The 24021-nt window shown below is 40.0% G+C and overlaps 1 pseudogene; it reads left to right on the top strand.

Moving 5' to 3' along the window:
• The first annotated feature begins 17507 nt into the window (after positions 1-17507).
• The window catches only part of LOC121433620, a 156573-nt pseudogene continuing 150059 nt past the window's right edge, over positions 17508-24021 (top strand).

The raw sequence follows: 24021 nt of genomic DNA, 5'->3' as shown, positions 1-24021 counted from the left end.
CATTATTCCCAGAAGTCAGTTCCCCTCTGCTCTCCTCCCCACCCTCTTGTTTCCTCAGTCCTTCTACCTCTTCTCCCACGATGTTATCTGGGCAGCAAAGGTGCGATATCAACATTCCACCTAGAGATAAGCATCCACAGCTGAGTTTTTAAATCTTCTATTTACTTACAGAAGCTTTAACATACCACGAAGTTATTTTTTGGTTTCTCTTTTAAAAAATGAAATTCTATCTTCAATAAGAACCAGAGGAGCAAGAACAGTTGTGCAGGAGAGAAATTATTTTAATATTTCCATATTTTCCTGGGATTCTCTAACAAGCAAATTGTCTCTGCTTTGGAATCCTATGTATTTACACAAAATAGCATTTATGACCTTCCACTTCCAGTCTCTTCTCTTTAGGATAACTTATAGGAACCCGAGGCCCTGTAAATAGAGTTAACTAATTAAGAGCTATGGTTTCAGCTCAATATTGTATGAAATTAGCAAGGAGTTTGAACTCTTCAGAATCCAGTTTCTCCTGCTAGCTCTGCATCATAACATGGGTAGCAAGTGAGTAACCTCATGCAATATTTTTATCCTGTTTTATTTTACAAAAATAAGTTTGCTGTGGAGCTCTGACTTCCAGGTCATTAAATGTATACATGTTCAGAAAGCAATATTATGAATTACATACTATGTACATAAAGAATTTAGCCACACTTCTCCAATCATGCTGTGAACCATAGGAAGCCTGATACGTATTTTCATTAATTAGAAAATGATTCCACATTCAATATTTCCTTCCATTTTGAAAATATGTGCTTAGGTGATAAGTATTGCTATCATGTAAGACTGTGTTTTGTCTTGGTTTCAGAATCTGATTGACCTTGAATGACACCAAAAAGGCCATTATTGTTTACTCAATATTAGCATTGATCTCCTGATATATCATTACCCTTAAAGTCAACTTCAGTAAAGAAAGCTCTCTCATTGCATGATGATAAAAATCATGGCAGTGGCTAAAAGTACAATTAAACATAAGGCAAAGTCTAACATGAACCAAGAGCCAAGAAACTAGACCAGAAATGCATACATCGTTGAGTGCACGAAAATCCTCATCAGAGATGGACCCCGGTTAAGTGAAGAGGTCAAGAAGGTGCTTTGCTGGGATCATAGAACTCTTCTTTTTTTTTTAAATTTTATTTTATTTTATTTTTTTTTATTGAGAAAAGGAAAAAAAACAAAGCAAATTTCCTCCTCCACCCAGCCTCCCATTTCCCTCCCCCTCCTCCCACCCTTCTCCCCCTCCTCCCACCCTTCTCCCCCTCCCCCCACAGCTCTCCCCCTCCCTCTCCAGCCCAAAGAGCAGTCAGGGTTCCCTGCCCTGTGGTAAGTCCTAGGTCCTCCCCACTCCGTTCATTTCTAGGAAGGTGAACATCCAAACTGGCTAGGCTCCCACAAAGCCAGCACATTACGTAGGTTCAAAACCCCGTGCCATTGTCCTTGGGTTCTCATCAGCCCTCATTGTTCGCCATGCTAAGAGAGTCCAGTTTTATCCCATGCTTTTTCAGTCACAGTCCAGCTGGTCTTGGTGAGCTCCCAATAGATCAGCTCCACTGTCTCAGTGGGTGGGTGCACCCCTCGTGGTCCCGACTTCTTTGCTCATGTTCTCCCTCCTTCTGCTCCTCATTGGGACCTTGGGAGCTCAGTCCAGTGCTCCAGTGTGGGTCTCTGTCTCTGTCTCCATCCATCACCAGATGAAGGTTCTATGATGATATGCAAGATATTCGTCAGTATTGCTCTAGGATAGGGTCATTTCAGGTTCCCTATACTCAGCTGCCCAAGGAACTAACTGGGGACCTCGGCTTGGGCATCTGGGAGCCACTCTAGGTTCAAGTCTCTTGCCAACCCGAAGGTGGCTCCCTTAACTAAGAATTGTGCTTCCGTGCTCCCCTATCCAACCTTCCTTTATCCCAATCCTCCTTTTTCCCCAAGTTCCCCCCATTCTCCCCTTCTCCCTTTTCTCTCCCCATCTCCCCTTACCCCCATTCCACCCCACCCCCAAGATCTCAATTTTCTCCCGGGCAATTTTGTCTACTTCCCATAGCCAAGAGGACAATTATATGCTTTTCCTTTGGTTCACCTTCTTACTTAGCTTCTTTGGGATCACCAATTGTAGACTCCGTGACCCTTGTTTATGGCTAGAAACCAATTATGAGTGAGTACATCCCATATTCATCTTTTTGGGTCTGGGTTAGCTCACTCAGGATAGTGTTTTCTATTTCCGTTAATTTGCATGCAAAATTTGAGAAGTCATTGTATTTTACCGCAGCATAGTACTCTAATGTGTAGATATTCCATACTTTCTTCATCCATTCTTCCATTGAAGGGCATCTAGGTTGTTTCCAGGTTCTGGCTATTACAAATAATACTGCTATGAACATAGTTGAACAAATGCTCTTGTCATATGATCGGGCATCTCTTGGGTATATTCCCAGGAGTGGTATTGCTGGGTCCAGGGGTAAGTTGATCCCCAATTTCCTGAGAAACCGAAACACCGATTTCCAAAGTGGTTGCACAAGATTGCATTCCCACCAGCAATGGATGAGGGTTCCCCTTCCTCCACAGCCTCTCCAGCAAAGGCTATCATTGGAGTTTTTTATTTTAGCCATTCTGACAGGTGTAAGATGATATCTCAAAGTTGTTTTGATTTGCATTTCCCTGATTGCTAAGGAGGTTGAGCATGACCTTAAGTGTCTTTTGGCCATTTGAACTTCCTCTGCTGAGAATTCTCTGTTCACTTCAGTGCCCCATTTTATAATTGGGTTAATTAGCATTTTAAAGTCTAGTTTCCTGAGTTCTCTATATATTTTGGAGATCAGACCTTTGTCTGTTGCGGGGTTGGTGAAGATCTTCTCCCAGTCAGTAGGTTGCCTTTTTGTCTTGGTGACAGTGTCCTTTGCTTTACAGAAGCTTCTCAGTTTTAGTAGGTCCCATTTATTCAATGTTGCCCTTAAAGTCTGTGCTGTTGGGGATGACAAGCGATCTCCTGTGCCCATCTCCTGTAGGGTACTTCCCACTTTCTCTTCTATCAGGTTCAATGTGTTGTGACTGATATTGAGGTCTTTAATCCATTTGGACTTGAGTTTTGTGCATGGTGATAGATATGGGTCTATTTTCATTCTTCTACAGGTTGACATCCAGTTATGCCAGCACCATTTGTTAAAGATGCTTTCTTTCTTCCATTGTATACTTTTGGCTCCTTTATCAAAAATGAGGTGTTCATAGGTTTGTGGGTTAAAATTCGGGTCTTCTATACGATTCCATTGGTCGACTTCTCTGTTTTTATGCCAGTACCACACTGTTTTCATCACTGTAGCTCTGTAATAGAGTTTGAAGTCAGGGATGGTAATGCCTCCAGACAATCCTTTATTGTATAGGATTGTTTTGGCTATCCTGGGTTTTTTGTTTTTCCATATAAAGTTGATTATTGTCCTCTCAAGATCTGTGAAGAATTTTGTTGGGACCCTGATAGGGATTGCATTGAATCTATAAATTGCCTTTGGTAGAATTGCCATTTTTACTATGTTGATCCTCCCAATCCAAGAGCAAGGGAGGTCCTTCCATTTTCTGGTATACTCCTCAGTTTCTTTCTTCAATGCCTTAAAGTTCTTGTCAAATAGATCTTTCACTTCCTTGGTTAGAGTTACCCCAAGATATTTTATGCTGTTTGTGGCTATTGTGAATGGTAAAGCTTCTCTGATTTCCCTCTCTGCTTCCATATCCTTTGTGTATAAGAGGGCGACTGATTTTTTGGAGTTGATCTTGTATCCTGCCACATTACTAAAGGTGTTTATCAGCTGTAAAAGTTCTTTGGTGGAGTTTTGGGGGTCGCTTATGTACACTATCATATCATCTGCAAATAACGAAAGTTTAACTTCTTCCTTTCCAATTCGAATCCCCTTGATCCCATTATGTTGTCTTATTGCTATTGCTAGAACTTCAAGTACTATATTGAAGAGGTATGGCGAGAGTGGACAGCCTTGTCGTGTTCCTGAGTTTAGTGGGATGGCTTTAAGTTTCTCTCCATTTAATTTAATGTTAGCTGTCAGCTTGCTGTATATAGCTTTTATTATATTTAGGTATGACCCTTGTATCCCTAATCTCTCCAATACTTTTATCATAAAGGGGTGTTGAATATTGTCAAATGCTTTTTCAGCATCTAATGAAATGAACATATGGTTTTTTTCTTTCAGTTTATTTATGTGCTGGATTACATTGATAGATTTTCGTATGTTGAACCAGCCCTGCATCCCTGGGATGAAGCCTACTTGATCATAATGGATAATTTTCCTAATGTGTTCTTGGATTCGGTTTGCCAGTATTTTGTTGAGGATTTTTGCATCGATGTTCATGAGTGAGATTGGTCTATAATTTTCTTTCTTGGTTGAGTCTTTGTGCGGTTTTGGTATCAGAGTAACTGTAGCTTCATAAAAGGAATTTGGCAATGACTCTTCTGTTTCTATATTGTGAAATACATTAAGGAGTATAGGTATTAGGTCTTCTTGGAAGTTCTGGTAGAATTCCGCATTGAAACCATCTGGTCCTGGGCTTTTTTTGGTAGGGAGGTTTAATTAGTTTGGATAGGGGTTTGTCGATCTTGTTGATTTTCTCCAAGAACCAACTTTTTGTTTCATTGATTCTTTGGACTGTTTTCTGCGTTTCTATTTTGTTGATTTCAGCCCTCAGTTTGATTATTACCAGTCTTCTGCTCCTCCTGGGAGTGTATGCTTCTTTTTTTTCTAAAGCTTTCAGGTGTGCTGTTAAGTCTCCGATGTATGCTTTCTCTGTTTTCTTTAAGTGGGCACTTAGTGCTATGAACTTTCCTCTTAGGACTGCTTTCATAGTGTCCCATAAGTTTAAGTATGTTGTTTCTTTATTTTCATTGAATTCCAGGAAGACTTTAATTTCTTTCTTAATTTCTTCCTTAATCCAGGTATGGTTCAGTAGTTGACTGTTCAGTTTCCATGAATTAGTAGGCTTTCTGAGGGTAGCATTGTTGTTGAATTCTAACTTTAATCCGTGGTGATCTGATAAGACACAGGTGGTTACTAATATTTTTTTGTAACTGTGGATGTTTGCTTTGTTACCGACTATGTGGTCGATTTTTGAGAAGGTTCCATGAGCTGCAGAGAAGAAGGTATATTCTTTCCTATTTGGGTGGAATGTTCTATAGATGTCTGTTAAGTCCATTTGATTCATTACCTTCATTAATTCTCTTATTTCTCTGTTAGGTTTCTGTCTGATTGACCTGACCATTGGTGAGAGAGGAGTGTTGAAGTCTCCTACCATTAGTGTGTGCGGTTTGATGGCTGCCTTGAGTTTTAGCAATGTTTCTTTTATGTACGTGGGTGCTTTTATATTAGGGGCATAGATGTTCAGGATTGAGACTTAATCCTGCTGAACTGTTCCTGTTATGAGTATAAAATGCCCCTCTCCATCTCTTCTGATTGATTTAAGTTTGAAGTCAACTTTGTTAGAGATTAGTATGGCCACACCTGCTTGTTTCTTAGGTCCATTTGCTTGATAAGCCTTTTCCCAGCCCTTTACTCTGAGTAGGTGCCTGTCTTTGTGGTTGAGGTGTGTTTCTTGTAAACAGCAGAATGTTGGATCCTGTTTTCGTATCCAATCTCTTAGCCTGTGCCTTTTAATAGGTGAGTTGAGTCCATTGACATTAAGTGATATTAATGACCAGTGGTTGTTAACTCCGGTCATTTTTTTAGTCGTAGAGTTTGTGTGTTTCCCTTCTTTGATTTGAGTTGGTGAAGGGTCTCTAGATGTCTGAGTTATTGTGGTCATTGTTGGACTCCTTGGTTAGTGATTTTCCTTCTATTACTTTCTGTAAGGCTGGATTTGTGGCTGCGTATTGTTTAAATTTGTTTTTATCCTGGAAAATTTTATTTTCTCCATTTATAGTGAACGAAAGCTTGGCTGGGTATAGTAATCTGGGCTTGCACCCATGGTCTCTTAGTTTCTGAAGTACATCTATCCAGGACCTTCTGGCTTTCATGGTTTCCATGGAGAAGTCAGGTGTAAGTCTGATAGGTTTACCTTTATAAGTAATTTGACCTTTTTCCTTTGCAGCTCTTAATATTCTTTCCTTATTCTGTATGCTTTGTGTTTTGATAATTATATGGCGAGGGGATGTTCTTTTTTGATCCAGCCTATTCGGTGTTTGTATGCTTCTTGAACCTTCATAGGTATATCTTTCTTTAGGTTGGGAAAGTTTTCTTCTATAATTTTATTAAATATATTTTCTGGACCATTGAGCTGCACTTCTTCTCCTTCTTCTACTCCTATTATTCTTAGGTTTGGTCTTTTTATTGTGTCCCATATTTCCTGAATATTTTGTGATGAGAGTTGGTTGGACTTGCTGTTTTCTTTGATCAGTGTGTTTATTTTCTCTATGGTATCTTCAGAATCTGAGATTCTTTCTTCTAACTCTTGTATTCTGTTGGTTATGCTTGTTTCTGTAGACTCTGTTTGTTTACTTAAATTTTCCATGTCCAGCCGGCCCTCTGTTTGTGTTTTCTTCTTTGCCTCCATTTCAGTTTTCAAGTTTTGAACTGTTTCCATTATCTGTTTGATTGTTTTTCCTTGGTTTTCTAGGGTATCATTCACTGATTTATTCAATTCTTCAAATTTTCTGTTATATTTCTCATCTATTTCTATAAGGGCGTTTTTTACATGCTGTTTAAGGGCATCAATCACTTTCATGAAGTCAATCTTTTCTACTTCTTCTTGATTAAGGTGTTCATGTCCTCCCGTTGTGAGGTCGCTGGTTTCTGGTGGCTTCATGTTGCTTTTCAGCTTGTTGGGCGAATCTTGCCGTGGCGTCTGCCCATCTCTTCTTCCAAATGCTCCCTTATGGATCTTCTTTTACCGAATCAGGTATCCTTACCTACCCAATGCTGGCTCTCCCCAATGTTGGCTCTCCTGGCGCCAAGAGATCATGTCTCCGTGCTGGTTGGGCAGGTCGCAAAGAAAGCGCCTACCCTGCTTGGTGCAGGCAGGCAATAGAAACAAAGGGACTCCCGCCCGCTTGGGTGCCCCGCGGATTCGGACCCAGTGCCCAGACAGTCTGGGCTGGGTGATGTTATGTGCCGAAAGAGGGCCGTGGGGCCGAAGTGGGGAGGGTTCTGGATGGGAGCTGGGTGGGATAGGAAGAAAGAGGTGGTATGCAGGGAGTGGAGGCCCTGCAGAGAGCCCAAGAAGGATAGGGGGCCAAGGAACCTCTGAGCTCCCCTTCCCAGGCTGGCGCTGCGGGGCCAGAAACTCACCCCAAAGCTGGGTCTCCTGGCGCCTAGAGATCAGGCCTCTGTGCTGGTGGGCAGGTCGCAAACAAAGCGCCTACCCTGCTTGGTGCAGGCAGGCCATAGAAACAAAGAGACTCCCGCCCGCTTGGGTGCCCCGAGGATTTGGACCCAGTGCCCAGACAGTCTGGGCTGGGTGATGTTATGTGCAGAAAGAGGGCGGTGGGGCAAAGTGGGGAGGGTTCTGGATGGAAGCTGGGTGGGCTAGGAAGAAAGAGGAGGTATGCAGGGAGTGGAGGCCCTGCAGAGAGCTCAAGAAGGATAGGGGGCCAAGGAACCTCTCTCCTAGAACTCTTCTAATTATTGTCTACTTGCTCCAATTTAAAAAGCGCCACAAAGAGAGTGAGGCCGTGCAACAAGGCTCACATGGGAGGTTGGTTTACATAGGAGAGAGAAGGGGCAGAGACAGGGGCAGAGACCAGTCCCTGGGATCAAAAGTCATGGAAGAGTAAAAGAGAGAGAAAGAGAGAGGGTGAGAAAAGGGAAAGAGACAGGAGGTGGGGAGGCCCGCCTTTTAAAAGGGAATGTAATGAATGTGCACAGGGAGACTCTCTCAATGGCTGCAACTAAGGACATACCCTGTCGGGGCACCAAGAGCAGGCCAGCACAGATGCCTACTGAAGACAGAAAGTACTCCAAATGTCCATGATAAAATAGGTAATGCTTAAAACTTCTGGGGTCAAGGAGAGACTGTGTTTAACTTGTGGGGAGAAAACACCTTTATCTTAATTGAAAATTGACCAAGATTTCATTTTATGCTTTGATGCCATGTGACTAGTGTTAAAATCACACAATACTTGTGTTCTGTGCTCCAATACATATTTTTTACCAGATTACAAAATCCTAGTTAAGCATATTTAATTTAGTTGCTTGCTTTTTACTTGCAGTACTGATCTTAAGTGGAAATTTAATTATAAAAAACATTTGACTAAATTAGCCTCAGAATTCCTTTTATTGTTTTTATGCAGCAGATTAAAAGTAATAATGAAAGCAGGGAGGAATCCCAATAGAACATTCTCACATAAACTTTCTGCTCATGGATTGATCCATGGTAGCTTCCACTAAATGGTCTGATGAGCAAACATCTTGCCCTGTTCAGGAAGAGCAGCTGAGAGCACATTCCAAAGTCATGAAGGCCAAGATGACATCATCATGAAATACTGCCAGTTCTGCACAGTGATATGTCAGATACACTGGGCACATTTAATCTCGACAAAATGCAAAGCAAGTGAATTTAGCTTTATGGTGTTGGTTTTGCCACTGGAAAAGGGAAAGAGTCACTGTGTGCTGTCCCTTACGCTACAGCTGTTCCTAGATTCTTATGTGCCAGTTGCAAATAACATGTTCCTCTCACAGATGCTCAACTCCACAGCTCTGGCTGCCACTTTAAAATGGAGACATCATCCCAGTTGTTCACTCCCAGGAGAGGATTATATAGGCGGATGGCTGTTTGGATATCCAAATAGAAACTTTTTTTTTCCTGATAAAGAAGATAGTTTCCAAGCCTAGTGGTGGTAAGGGGACCTGATTGAGCTCTGGTCTCAGGTGTCCCTTATAATTAGTGTCAGAGAAACTTCCTGGGACTCGGTATCCTCTTACCTCAATATTGGTTCTTGTTCATCCTACACCAGAGTTCACTTCTCCAAACTGTCTAACTTCTTTGCGCAAAGCCGGCTGTTAAATTCTTCACCAAAGACTGAGCTAACAGTTCATGTTTCATTGTTATTAATTTGACTGCTACAATCTTTTCTATATTGAAGAATGGATGAATACACAAATAAACAAATGAATCAATTACAAACGATGATGCTTATGTTGCTGACATGGCTAATATGCCTTGTTCATGTTAGAATGTCTAAAATGTACTCTTTTACATTTAGAAGAGCTAGGAGCCCGGGCTAAGGATTTCCATATCTGTCAATGCAGTGAACGAAAGGCATTTACTCTAAGGAATAAGACACCCTACCCATTGCTTTTGTGAGGTGCACTGCTTTGTTGATTTCTGCTTTATATTTATACAGGAAGAAGAAGAAGCTATAGCTTCACACATATTCTACTCAGAAAACAAAAACAATGAATTCTGGAAAGAAATCAAATAGAAATGAGATTAAAAGAGAAAGGGTGTTATAAAATTTCCAGCTGCTAAATATCATGTTCATGAATACTTTAAGTGGATATTTTAAGTGATTATCTATGTTAAGTAATAATGTTTAAACAATTGGATATCATTTGTTATTATTGTTGATTCTATGAAGAATATTCTAAAGTGCTTCGCAAAGGCTTTATTGTAAACCTTGGTGACTACAATAACCCCAAAAGTTACTCATCAAAAATGTTTAAAATATGATGAGGGAACATTGTGAACTTGCGGCTTTGCTAGGGATACACAGACGAATTTCTCAGAGCTCATCTAAGCACACAGTTCGGGATCATTGCACTCCATGAGCTGCCTCCGTGTGCTCATTTCCCTTCCTCAGTAAACCACCAGCTGAAGTCTAAACAGTCTTTTCCTCACCAAAGCCATTATCACATCACAACATTAGTGATTGGTAATGTTTGTTCCATTACTAATGGGCATTGGCCTTCCTTGCCTGGTCTATATGAGGTTGGCTAATTTTGTTAGGCTACCTAACTTGTTAGTTTTCTACCTACAATAAAGCAAAAGAATAACCCGAGAGGCTTAAGGGCAGAGAAAGGCACTTTTACAGCATTCAGAGACTCCTGGTAGATGTTCCTTTGCATCTTCTTAACTTATCATGGTGGCCGCCAGTTCTCAGTGTTCCTGCCCTGCGACTGTCTCAGTGAAACCCTTCCCCCTGTCATCACATGCCACCTTCCTCTTGTATAACTACATCTCAGCATGCCATTTTCCACTTCATATGAGGATGCCTGTCTTACTGGATTAAGGCTTAGCCTACTCCAGTGTGACCACATCTCAAACGATCACATCTTCAATGGCCCCGTTTCCAAGCTGGCTCATATTCTAGGCACCAGAACTGAGAACACACACAGTTCACACCATGACTGTGAGAAGTCTTGCACTTTTCTTTGGTAACCCCTCAAAGCCCATGCTTGAGCGTCTCCTTGGTCTCCTCTCCTCTGTGTTCCTTCAGGCTCCTCCTCTCTTCTTCCTTGACTTCTCAGCACGAGTGCAGCCCAGCCTCTACTCATGGAAACCATCCTAGACTGTAGACCATCTGCTGAAGCTGCCCATGCCCCAGAATTCACGGTGAGCAGCCCAGTATCTCTCCCATCATGACCTCCCCTCTGAGCTCAGAAATGCAACTGGCTCCTTAAAATAACCTCTTGGCTATCTCGCAGGCATGTCTAACCCACTGCTCCCAAATTCCATTGCTCACCCCGCACTCCATCTGTGCTCCCTCAGTTGTCTCTGGCTCAGAGTCTGACACCCACACCCCCAGTTGTTCATGCCAGTAACCTGACAATCATCTTGCGTCTATTCCTCCTCAAAATACATCTTGACTCAACAGAGCTTTCTGTGTTACTTGCCAATACTCTAAATCGAGCTACCATCGTAACTCTCCTGAAATCATTACAAGCTGGGTAGATTCCAAAGTCCATACAGGGTACCAGGGCTCCTTCTATCATTTATTAGGCCTCTCTGGTAATAAAATTTGACAAATCCCTCTAAAGAATAAATGGCCACCTGTGCGGATATGACATCAATCTCTGAACCCCTTTCCTGTGGTTGTCATCAACCTTTGCTGATTGGTAGGGTTAACAGGGAAAAGGTTAAAGGCAATTAAGTCCTTCTGGAGGACCCTTCTTTAGGAAATAAAGGGAACACAGGAAGTTTCTGCCTGCATTGGTGTCCCCCACGTGTCCTCAGTGTAACACAGTGTCATGTTTGAGCTGTAGCATTTCCTAAACTCTATCAGCAAAGCCATTATAAAAGAAGTCCCTGACCTCTGATGACTTTACAGCAAAAAAATGGTTACAGCAGACTGAATGAGCAGCGAGTGAATCGTCATAATATTCATTTTAATGTTTTAATTTCTCCTTGATACGCAGTAAACTTTGTTGAGATTCTGATCCCACTCTTCTTATGCTAACCAAAGTATGAGAAAACTATTCTGCCAAGACTTTCCCTTCCCCCACACAAACTTTCTCCTATATCCTAAACCATTTTCTATGCATCTTTCTCTGTACATCCATAATGTCAAAAACCAATTGGTCCAGTTCATAGCTATACTTGAAGGAGCTTAAGATTTTGGCATTGGCAGGAAGGGAATGAGGCTGAGGAGGCAATCGTGCTGGAGTCACGATGATGGGTTTAGATGATATTCTTGCCTTGGCTGACTGTCACTTCGGCCTTCCCTGGGCTATCAGCAGCATGAATAGACAGTATGGAAAAACAGAAAAGTTACTTTCATAGCATATTCCAAGACAGGCCATGATTGTTAAGGTTCTGTCCATGACCTTGCTTCCTGAGCTGGTTTATTTCCAAAGGTCACTGAATCCATGGTACGCTAATTGCTGTCTTGGTAAAGGGAAAATTATTTGAAAAGCCTTTTTTACAGCCATGACAAAGAAACAATATCTACTTTAAAATCCTTCAAGTAGGAGTTTAGCGATAAGACAATCATCAAAACAAGTCGCCTTCATAGCACAGTATGCTGAAGAACAGCTCTGCCTGTTCCCCACCCCCACCCCCCGTTTGCCATGTGAGTGAGGCTGCCTTGGCATTCCATCCCTTATTGCCAGCCTGCCTCCCCGGCACATGCATCCAAACAGCTGCCCGGCCTTTGGGACTCTACCACCAAAAGGCCTTCCATTGCCCCTACTGTCCCAGACGAGGCCAGAACTATTACATTCAACCTCCCTAGGTTAGTCCTAGGTCATTACTCCTTACCCCACGTCATTCCCTCTTTAGCCATACTTCCCTCGTCCCGCTAACATCTGCCGCTTTGATTATCTACACAAAGGCCATCTATAGCCACGTAACTACTTGACTTATGGGATAAAGTGCAGAACCGATTGCAAAATTTAAAGGCCTTCTACCATCTGCTTCCACCTTATTCCTCCTTGTTTTTAGTTTTATAGATCATTCACACTTCCCAAACTTTCTTTTGCTGTTCTTAAAATTCCTTTCATTAGAAGACTTCCTTTCCATGCCTATACTCCACCTGTAGGCGTATCTAAATTAGAGATTGTCAGTGGTTTTTTTTTCTTTATGAGTAGTTTCTGATACTACTTAGGATATCTACTAAGAAAAACATATCTGAAGTTTATTCTGAATTACTAGAACTGTTGGCCTTAACCTTCTGTTCTGCTCATGGTCATTTCCAGCATTTGCGTTTTGCTCAGTGACAGGGGAGTCCTTCAATCAATAATGGCTCTAGGTGACTGTTGGCACTGCTTCTTCCAGGAGGAGGATGCTACTTCTTAACAGTTCCTAGTCATCTAGATAGATGCTTTCTTCAGATTATGGATTGAAACATTCCCAATGTATAGTATTAAGAAAATCCCACGTGAAAACAGTTTTCAATGTTATATAATTGGATCACCAAAAGATTATTTAATTGCCTCAGAAAATACCTACATTTATCTTTGCTTTTACTAGTATGGGGTTAAAACTCAGTGGGACCGCATGTTTGTGTGCTGATTGTATTCCACTAGAAAAGATAAACCCCATGCCTGAAAGACACTTAAGGAAATGCTGGATATCCTTAGTCATCAGAGAAATGCAAATAAAACAACTCTGAGATTCTATCTTATACCTGTAATAATGGCCAAGAAAAAAACCACTGATGACAACTTATTTTGGAGAGGTTGTGGGGTAAAGGGAACACTTCTGCATTGCTGGTGGGAGTGCAAGCTGGTACAGCCCAGCCCCATTTGGACATCTGTATAATGATTTCTTAGAAAATTAGGAAACAACCTTCCTCAAGAACCAGCACTTTGGGGTATATACCCAAAGGATGCTCAACCATACCAAAAGAACATGTGCTCTACTATCTTCATAGCAGTGTTGTTTGTCATAGCCAGAACCTGGAAAAAAAACTAAATGTCCCTTGACTGAAGAATGGATAAGGAAAATGTGGTATATTTACATAATGGAGTACTACACAGCAGAAAAAAATGACATCTTGAGATTTGCAGGCAAATGGATGGAACTAGAAAGTATCATTTTGAGTGAGGTAACCCAGATCCAGAAAGACAGTTATCACATGTGCTCACTCATAGGTGGTTTTTAAACATAAAGCAAAGAAAACCAGCCTACAAACCACAATCCCAGAGAACTTAGACAACAATGAGGACCCTAAGAGAGACATACATGGATCTAATCTGCGTGGGAAGTAGTAAAAAACAATATCTCCTGGGTAAATTGGGAGCATAGAGACCATGAAAGAAGGCTTAAGGTGAGAGGAGAGGAAGAGAGGGGAGCAGAGAAAAAAATGTATAGTTCAATAAAATCAATAAAAAAGAAAAGATAAACCCCAAAGTAAGTATTTTGCTGATCTGTAGGACGTTGCTTTATTCAACCTAGCCAACATGTTCTAGCATTCTTTCTGAAACTATGCGTAACTACCCCCACTTCTCTGCAGGCTGCTTTGTCTAGTTTGTTATCTTTCCAGGTGTCTCATGAGTGGGTTCATACACCTCTGAGTCACATGATTCTGTATTTGTAAAATGGTACTGAATGAATGTGACATGTCCCCAATAAGCTTAGTGTTTGAACACTTGGTCCTCAGTTTCAGGTGCTGCTTAGGGAGGTTATGGAATAAATAAAGCTTGGAGCCTAGCTAGCAGAAACAGAACGCTAGGAACAGGCCTACTCCTACTGTTTATATTACCTCTGAATCTGGTCTGTGTTCTCGATGAAGAAATGGTTCTTTACGCAACCACAAGCAAAAAAAAAAAAAACAAACAAACCCTTTTTCTTTAAGTTGTGTCTGTCAAGTATTTTGTCACAGCAATGAGAAAATTAAATTAATATGCATGGAATTATGAGTTTTAATTTTTAATTATGCATAACATCTTCATTGGAAGTATTTTAGAGTTTTTCAATTTTTGTGAGACCCACAGCCTCACTTTTTCTGTGTTATTTATTTTTTTATACTATTATCCTGGGTCCATGAAGAAAGTTCACCTTTTATCTGCAAATGGAAGATACTCAAAAATATAATTTGATTGTAGGGAAAATATAAGTAAAAGTTGACTTTTTTAAAATGGTGAGCATTACTTTAAGAAGGAATTTGAATTGGTAAAATTTCTTTATACCACTATTTAAAGTATAGGTCTGTTCTCATATTTTGTTTATAAATAGGACTTCAGAAACCTTCAGTGATCATGCTTAGCTTTGATATATTTTTTAATTTTACAAAATCATCTGAGGAGGCCATTATTATCACTAAAGGGAGGGCCTCGGCATTATCAACAACCACATTTACATCAGTTGTTATAACAAGTTTGGTCAACCAAAACAAAATACTTGTATAGAAAGCAAATTGGAAATTTAAAACATAATTTTGGTATATACAAAGAAAACACCTCTGATAAGGGTGTAAATACAATGCTATGATTCGATGTCATTGTTTACTTTCTTGGATGTGTATGGGTGTTTGGCCCACATGTATGTTTGTGTGCCATGTGAGTCCCTGGTGGCCACAGAGATCAACCCTCCTAAAACTGCAGTTAACAGATGGCTATAAGATGCCCCATGGGTGCTAAGAATTGAACACAGGTCTATTAGAGCAACAAGTTCTTTTAATCACTGAGCTGTCTCTCCAGTCCCCAATGAGGTATATATATAAATTTTATTGAGATATACTTTTTTCTCTGCTCCCCTCCCTGCCTCTCCCCACTCTTTAACCCTTTCCTAAGGTCTTTTTCTACTTCCCATGTATATTAGATCCATGTATGTCTCTCTTAGGGTCCTCATTGTTGTCTAGGTTCTCTGGGATTGTGATTTGTAGGCTGGTTTTCTTTGCTTTATGTTTAAAAACCACCTATGAGTGAGCACATGTGATAACTGTCTTTCTGGGTCTGGGTTACCTCACTCAAAATGATGTTTTCTAGTACCATCCATTTGCCTGTAATTTTCAAAATGTCGTTATTTTTTCTGCTGTGTAGTACTCTGTTGTGTAAATGTACCACATTTTCCTTATCCATTCTCTGGTCGAGGGGCATTTAGATTGTTTCCAGGTTCTGGTAATGACAAACAATTTTGCTATGAACATAGTTGAGCACATGCCCTTGTGGCATGGTTGAGCATGCTTTGGATATATACCCAAAAGTGGTATTTCTGGGTCTTGAGAAAGGTTGTTTTCTAATTTTCTGAGAAATCACCATGGTAGTCAGTAGTTTTCTATTCATTCTGCTGGAAGGGTATTAGCTTATACTATATGCTGTGGATTATGAGTTTCTTGTGATTTCAGTGTGGTTTGTCTTCCAGAGTTTGTGGACCCTTAGGAAGCTTGGTCCCTAATGGGACAGCACTGAGAGGTGGATGATGGAGGCCTGAAGAGGAGTGTTCTAGTGGGAGGTGACTATGTGTTGGAGGCTCTCTGCCAGAGGCGGCGAATTCTGTCTCAGGTCACTTAGGTGGTCATAGAACTACATGAGGCAGTGGTTCTCAACCTTCCTAATGCTGCAACCCTTTAATATAGTTCCTCATGTTGTGATGACCTCCAACTATAAAACTGTTTTCATTGCTACTTTATAAATGTAATTTTATGATTGTTATGAATCACAATGTAAATATCTGAAATGCAAAATATCTGATATGTGATCCCTAAAGGGGTCCTGATCCACAGGTTGAGAACTGCTGTTACGAGGTAAGGCTGCCCTGTGTCTGTTCCAGGCATCACACACATACACTTCCCACTCCCAGAAGTTTCTAACATACGATGTCATCCACCATGAGAAGCAGTGACTAAGCAGGTGATGTCATCTGCTAGGAGAGGCTCTGACTAAGAAGGTGGTGTCATCATATACTTGGACAAGAAGTGTGAAACAAAATATTTTTTTTTACAAAGTACCCAACCGTGGAGCTTCCTTTCTGTTACTATGATTAACTATCCCACCAAAAGACTCAGAGGACAGAGGGAGAAAGAGTTTTGCAGCTTGGAATTCTAAGTTAAAGTTCATCATCGTAGAGAAGCTGGTCACATCACATGTAGTCCAAAGCAGACAGAAATTAATGCATACATGCTGGCTCACTTGGTTGTGCTCGGTTTGACTTCATCGTTTGTAATAACAGAGGGCTCCTTGCCCAGGTAACAGTGCCCTAAACTGGGCTAGGTCTCTGAGAGTTTAAGTTGTATCGAGTTGACACGCTAACCATCAAATCAGACCCAATGTTTTGTGATACTAACACAAATCGAACATGACCCTACTGTAAAAAAACACAAGCCAGGAGCTGGAGAGATAGATCAGTCGTAGAGAATAATTACTGTTCTCACCAAGAACTTGAGTTCAGTTCTCAGCACACATATTGAGTCTCACAACTGCCTGTAGTCCAGTTCCAGGAGTCTGACACTTCTGAACTCGGGTAGGTACCTGCACACCCATGTACATACCTGATGTGGGATGTCCTTCTGTATGCTGCAAATATGTATTGCTTTTATTGGCTGATGAATAAAGCTAATTTGGCCAATAGTCAGGCAAAATAGAGCCAAACAGAGGTACAGGTAGAAAAAGAGCAGTGTCAGGTAGATGCCATCAACCACTAGGAAAGTAAGATGTGAATTAATGAACCATGAGCCTCATAGTAATATATAGAAGAATAGAAGTGGGTTAATTTAAGTTATAAGAGATAGTTAATAATAGCCTGAGCCAACAGGCCAAACAGTTTGTAATTAATATTAGACCTCACAGCAGTTATTTGAGAACTGTCAGGCAGGAGAGAAACCTGATAGATTTGGTCTGCCCCTCTTGTTCCGGAACAGACTCCACTGACTCAACAAGATGCAATGTACAGTTTCAGTGTCAGTTCGTCTTGGGACAAACCATCTGTCCAGATGCTTGAGAAGGATTGGTGCAGTTATAGTAGGGTTTTAATCACCATGATGACTGACTTGCTGTGGTTCAAATTATGACTTCTCCACTTTATGGTAGAGTAAAGGCATTATGAATTCAGTAGAAGCCACACATTGCTTTTCAGTTGAGCACCGAGTGGGTTTTCAAATCATGTCTGACCCAGAGCAAATGGACCTCAAAAGCAACTGGGGTGAAAATGCTGAAAACTTTGATGATATGAATTTAAAGGAGTCTCTTCCTTGAGGCATCTATGCTTTGATTTTGAGAAGCCTTCAGCTACTCAGCAGAGAGCAATATAAATCCTTATATTGAAGGGTGTGATTTGATTGTTCAAGCTCAGTCAGGTACTGGCAAGACAGCCACATTTGCTATTTCCATCCTGCTACAGTTGGAGACCGAGTTTGAGACACAAGCACAGTTCTTGCCCCCACCAGAGAACTGACTCAACAAATCGAAAAGGTAATTTTGGCTCTTGGAGATTAGATAGACGGTAGCAACTTGTCATGCCTGCACTGGAGGAACACGTGTCCGAAATGAAATGCAGAAGTTGCATGCTGAAGCCCCTCATATTGTTGGTGGTACACCAGAGAGAGTATCTGATATGCAAGACATAAGATACTTTTCTCCAAAATGGATCAAGCATTGTTTTGGATGAAGCAAATAAAATGTGGAGCCAAGTACTTAAGAATCAAACCTATGAGATTTCCTAAAACTTAAAAACAAGCTCTCAGGTTGTGTTGCTTTCTGCCACAATGTCAACTGATGTGTTATATGTGACCAAAAAAAGAAATCATGAGAGATACCATTCAAATTCTGCTGAGGAAAAAAGAATTGATCCTTGAAGGAATCAAATGATTTTTATCAATGTTTGATGAGAGGAGTGGAAGTTGGACACTCTATGTGATTTGTATGAGACACTGAATATCATATAAACCATTAATTTTCTCAACACAAGCTCAAGGTGAACTGGCTCACAGAGAAAATGAATGCCAGGGACTTCACAGTTCCTGCTCTGCATGGTGACATGAACCAGAAGGAAAGAGATGTCCTCATGAGGGAATTCCAATCAGGGTCAAGCCATGTTCTGATCACTACTGACTTGTTGGCTCGTGGAATTAATGTGCAATAAGCGTCCTTGGTTGTAAAGTATGATCTACCTACCAATCGTGAAAACTTTATTCACAGAATTAGCATAGGGGGTCAATTTGGGAAGAAAGGCATGGCTATAAACTTTGTTAGTGAAGAAAACAAGAGGATTCTTTGTGACATTGAGACTTTTTACAATACTATAGTGGAGGAAATTCCCATGAATGTGTGTTGGAAGGAGAGAGGCCACTTGTTGGTTCCCAGCCACTTAGCCCAAAAATTATCACACAGAAACTATATTATTTAAAACACTGCTTGGCCAATTACTTACTTGTATTGCTAGCTAGCTCTTACATCTAGAATTAACCCATCTCCATTATTTTATATTTTATCATGAGGTTTGTGGCCTACTGGCAAGGTTCTGGCACCTGTCTCTCTGACTCCACCTTTCTTTCTCCCAGCATTCAGTTTAGTTTTCCCCACCTACCTAAGTTCTGCCCTATAAACAGGCATTTTCTTTAATCACCAGTGGTATTCATAACATACAGTGGGAACTTGCACATCAAATGTGGCTGACCATATTTAATTCCTGGGATGAGATAGTTTGAATGCAGTGCTCACTGTTGCTGAATGGGCAATCATAACATTCACCGTGCTTCTTTGAGAAAATTTGAATATTGTCTCAATATAATGGATCACAAATACAGATTCTGGGAGTAAAGTGACTCTAGTTCTGAGCTCTTGTGAGGAAAGGCATTGACTTTATCCTCTTTAGAGTTAGACTATTGAGGTGGGTATCAAAAGATGGGTTCTGTAAAATCTTTTTTTCTTAAAAATTAATTTACTAGTTATGTAGAAATGGTTGTATAAGATGTTCTCTGTGGGATTTCCCTCTGTATGCTATGAACCATTGATAAATAAAGAAGCTGCTTTGGCCTATGGCAGGGCAGAATAGAGTTAGCCAGGAAAGCTAAACTGAATGCAAGGAGAAAGAGGCAGAATCAGGCAGACACAAGGTAAGCTGCTGAAGGAGAAAGCCACTGCAAACTTACTGATAGGCCACATCCTCATGGTGATACATAGATGAATAGAAACGGGTTAATTTAAGACATAAGATCTAGCTGGAAATACACCTGAGCCATTTGCCAAGCAGTGTTGTAATTAATATATTTTCTGTTTTATTATTCAGGTCTGGGTGGCTGGGATATAAATGCAAGCCTCCATTTACATTCTCTATCATTTAAAAATAGACTTGTGTACTAAATATATACTATATATATATATATATTATATATATTTAGAATAGAATCGGTCAGTTATGTTAAACTAACATATCGTCTTTATTGTGTTTGTCATTAGCCTGATTAGAAAGGCCTTTCAAAGTGATTTTTCTTTTTTAGAAAACATTTGAATGCATTTTGTTTGGTATTGTATTTATTCAACAAAGAATTTCATTAATGCAAAGTGTGAACTGGACCCTGTTGCTATGACTCAGCAAACAATCATATCCTAGGTAGGATTAAACCCCCATGAAAATTGCCATATTGCACGTGTCTTAATGAATGCTAAATAAATTGTTTATTCACTTTAAAAGAAAAAAGAAACCATATATTGGTCTTTGAATTTCAATCTTTCACTGTACTAGTAACACCTGAAAGGCGGAACAAGCCACACCCCCAGTTGGTCCACCACTGAAGGACACAGCAAGCCACACCGCTGTCCATCTGGGCTATGGTGATCAGAACATAGTGGAAATGGAGCACAGTTTTGGCGAATGGCAGAGTTTCCAGGGTGTAAACCTGCCGCGCACTGAGCCCCCATGTCTGTGCTCTGTGCACTGGCACCCAGTTCGCAAGCTTTGGGCAAGGGGGCTGGAGGTTAAAATACACAGACACACACAGACAGAGAGACAGCGACACGGGTCATCCTTGAATTCCCCAAGAATGCCCCCTTTATTGTGTTCAGGGGCAGATTATATAGAGATAGCCACGCCCCAGCCAAACCCACCAGAAACCACTCTCCTGCAGTCAGTAACTCCTGAAGGTCTCATGCTCAGAGCAGCTGTAGGCACTCAGATCAGGGGATTACAAGAAATTCAGGATCTGGGGTCTCACTGCTCCCAACATAAACCTATCCTACATCAAGGAGCATCTGTACCTAATGGCTTACAACTTTCTTAACATGGAAAAATTAATAATAATAACTAAAATTTACATTACTATAATTTATATAATATTAAACTATATCAGTCATTTAAAATGCTTATGTCTAAAATGTTGAAGTAATATTCAACAAAACCCCATTAATGCTGAGAAAACTGTTTTTGAATTCTCCAATGAAAATTATCTACATTCGCATTCTTACTTTTGAGTTTCAAGTTTTTGTACAACATAACTTCAATGATTTGTGATAGAAAGTTCACTTATTCATTTAGAAACACATAATAAAATTAAAAATTATTATATACGTAAAGTGATTAAAATAAAAATACCAAAGCCTCAAAACTCCACCATTTTTGACAATTTTTATTTTAGTAAGGTAAATATAAAATTCATCTAAGATAAATTTTGAAAAGTAAACTAAAACAAATATTATTACTTAAGTGAATAAATCCCCAATTTCTCTAATATTTTAATAGTTTTTTAAACTGTTCCCAAGAGAATAAGAAACAGACTTCCCACAAACTGTGACTTATAAATCACATTTACTATTGCCCACAGGAAATTTTATGCTTAATGTATGCAATGAATTATGTGAGGCAATAAATGTGTGTCATTTAAATATATATAGCTATTAAGTGTGGGTTTCACATTTTATTAAAGGAATTCTGCAATGCATTTCTAAGTGGTTGTCATTTCACATAACTGAGGCTAAATTTACACAAAGTATGTCTTCTCTATAATGTGTTTTTTGACTCAGGTTTTAATAATTTTTACTTTATTTCTATTTTCCTTGTGTAATCAAATATAAGAGTTTAAATCTTTACATCGTGCTAGATATATGGCTCAGTGAGTGGAACTTACTGTGAAAACATGGGATTCAAGATCAAGTCCTTAGCACTCATGTAAAAATCTGGGTAGGGACATGTGGACATGTAACTCCAATGGTGCAGAGAGCAGAGGAAGAACAATCACCGGGGCTTTCTGGCTTTCTGCCTAGCTCCAGGTTCAGCGAGAGACACTGCCTAAAAGGAAAGAGTCATACTTGACATCACCTCTGGCCTCTGCATGCACACCAACATATATGTTCATATATACCACATACTCTCACACAGGAGCATGTGTGTACAATATTCTTGCATGGGTGATTTTTGTGGGGAAAGGTTCATAGTACAGTCAAAAGAAGCCTCTGGTCAAATGACATTTGCTGTATGTGTATTGCAATACCTTTCCAGTCCAGTCACATGCCTCTATAGTTAACGTTTATGACCACTGTGGTTTCCACAGCTTCTCTCTGAAATGAAAGACTTGGAATGGCTTCTTCTCCAATGGCCAATTGAGCACCAATACCACATGGTTCACTAACCATATGTCTCATCCATTATACTTACTTCTTTATTTATCACAGACAAAAGTGCTATAACAAACACAGACTAACTTCCTCCTCTTCTCACTTCCAGTGTCTTTTTGTATCTTATATTTTTTGAGACCACCCCATAATCACACAATCCCTTCACTTTCAGCAGCTGAGGTCAACTTTGTTCTCACCTGCCCTCCAACACCATCTCTACAGCTTAGCCCGACATTTGTCCCCAAGTTAATTTTATGTGTCCACATGACTCAGATAAGAAGTCCCAGACAACTAATAAAGCATACTTTCTGGAAGAATCGCCTCGGGTGTTTCAGGCACAGATTGGAATGTGACCCAGAAGACTCAACAAATAACATCTTTATCAATGTGGATGGGCACCACCCAATCAATCCATTGAGGACTCAAATTGAGTTAAAATGTGGAAGAAGGATAAATTTCCTATCTCTCCCCTCTTGAATTGGACATTCGTGTTCTCCTACTATTGACACTGGACCTTTGGTCCTCAAGGCTTTGGACTTAAAGCAGAACTAATATGACTGATACCACGCACCTCTCCATGTTCTCCCGGTCATAGGCAACATACACTAAGACTTCTTAACTTCCATAAATACATGAGCCTAACCTTTATAATAATTTCTTGTATGTAGCTTCATTCATATCTACATGTAATCATTCTATGGTATATTCATAGAGTTGACTCCCTGCTGATAGAAATTCAGCACATATTTAAAACCCTTGCATAAAATGGCATGGTGTTTGAATGTAACTTTTGCATATCTTCCTGTGTGCTTTAAGCCATCTCTAGATTACTTATGATAACCAATACAATTTAGATGCCAAATAAATAGCAGTTATATTGTCTTTTTTAGTAGATAAATGATAAGAAAAAGAAGTCTATCCATTTTCAGCACAAGTTCAAAATCTTGAACTAATTTTGACCCACGTTCAGTTCAGTTCAGTGCAGTGTATCCAGGTGGAGAAATGGAAAAGCCAATCTGCCTTGAACCAGCTTTGAATGCATGAACAATAAGGTAAAAAACAAACTTTGAGAGAAAATCCTCTATTAGCCATCTTATGGCTGCACATAACAGGGTATATATATAATTAATTATGAGAAGGGACATCTACGGTGGAAAAATGTTTATATGACATCATTTATCAGTCAGAGCATACAAACACCATACCTGTGCTCCTTAGAAAAATAAAGACATCTTGAATCCCACAACAAATTCTAAAACAATAATCAAAACCCATGCATATTTTGTGTGGTCACCTGGCCCCTTCTTATCTTTTCATTACTTTATTTTTATAGTTTCTTTGCTATTTTTGCAAATATTTATGAGACTTTATTTCAATCCTTTGAACGAACAGTCAAAAACCTGAAAACAACTGGTCCAACCCATGACCACTGGCAGAAATCTTCTCCATTTATATACAATACACACCCCAGCTTCTACCTAAAATGCATTCCTCGTTTATGGAAAAAATAAAATGTAGTGATATTTTATTTGTTTTAATAAATAAAGCTTGCCTAAATATCAAAAGAGCAAAGCTAAGTAATTAGAGGTCAGGCAGTGGTGGCACACACCTTTAATCCCAGGATTTGGGAGACAGAGGCAGATTGATCTCTGTGAGTTCAAGGCCACTCTGAGCTATACAATTTCAATGCTGAAATGAATCCAGTGATGTTGGCTCACACCTTTAATCCCAGTACTAGGGAGTCACACCTTTAATCCTAGCACTCAAGGAAATATAAAGTGGGAGGAGAGAGAGGCTCAGACTGCGTAGTCGGCTTAGTCTGCTGTCGCCCAGCCTTAGTAGAGGTAAGACTTCTCTAGTGGTTTGGCTGCTTTGCTTTTCTGGTTTTCAGGTTGAACCCTAACTTCTGTCTCTGGATTTTTATTATTCATGTTGCAATTACATATTTACCAATGGAATTTTATTGAGACAAAAAGGAAATACTTCATGCTGGCATCTATCATGTGGGCTCTTAGCTGGAAGACTTTTGTCTTCAGAGCTAAATGATATGAAAATAGAACTGGTAATC

This window comes from Microtus oregoni, unplaced genomic scaffold (assembly GCF_018167655.1).
Source record: "Microtus oregoni isolate MIOR12 unplaced genomic scaffold, Mior012 000040F_ref0000088, whole genome shotgun sequence".
Taxonomy (NCBI): domain Eukaryota; kingdom Metazoa; phylum Chordata; class Mammalia; order Rodentia; family Cricetidae; genus Microtus; species Microtus oregoni.
Note: the sequence above shows the minus strand (reverse complement) of the source record. Positions and strands in the feature narration are given on the sequence as shown.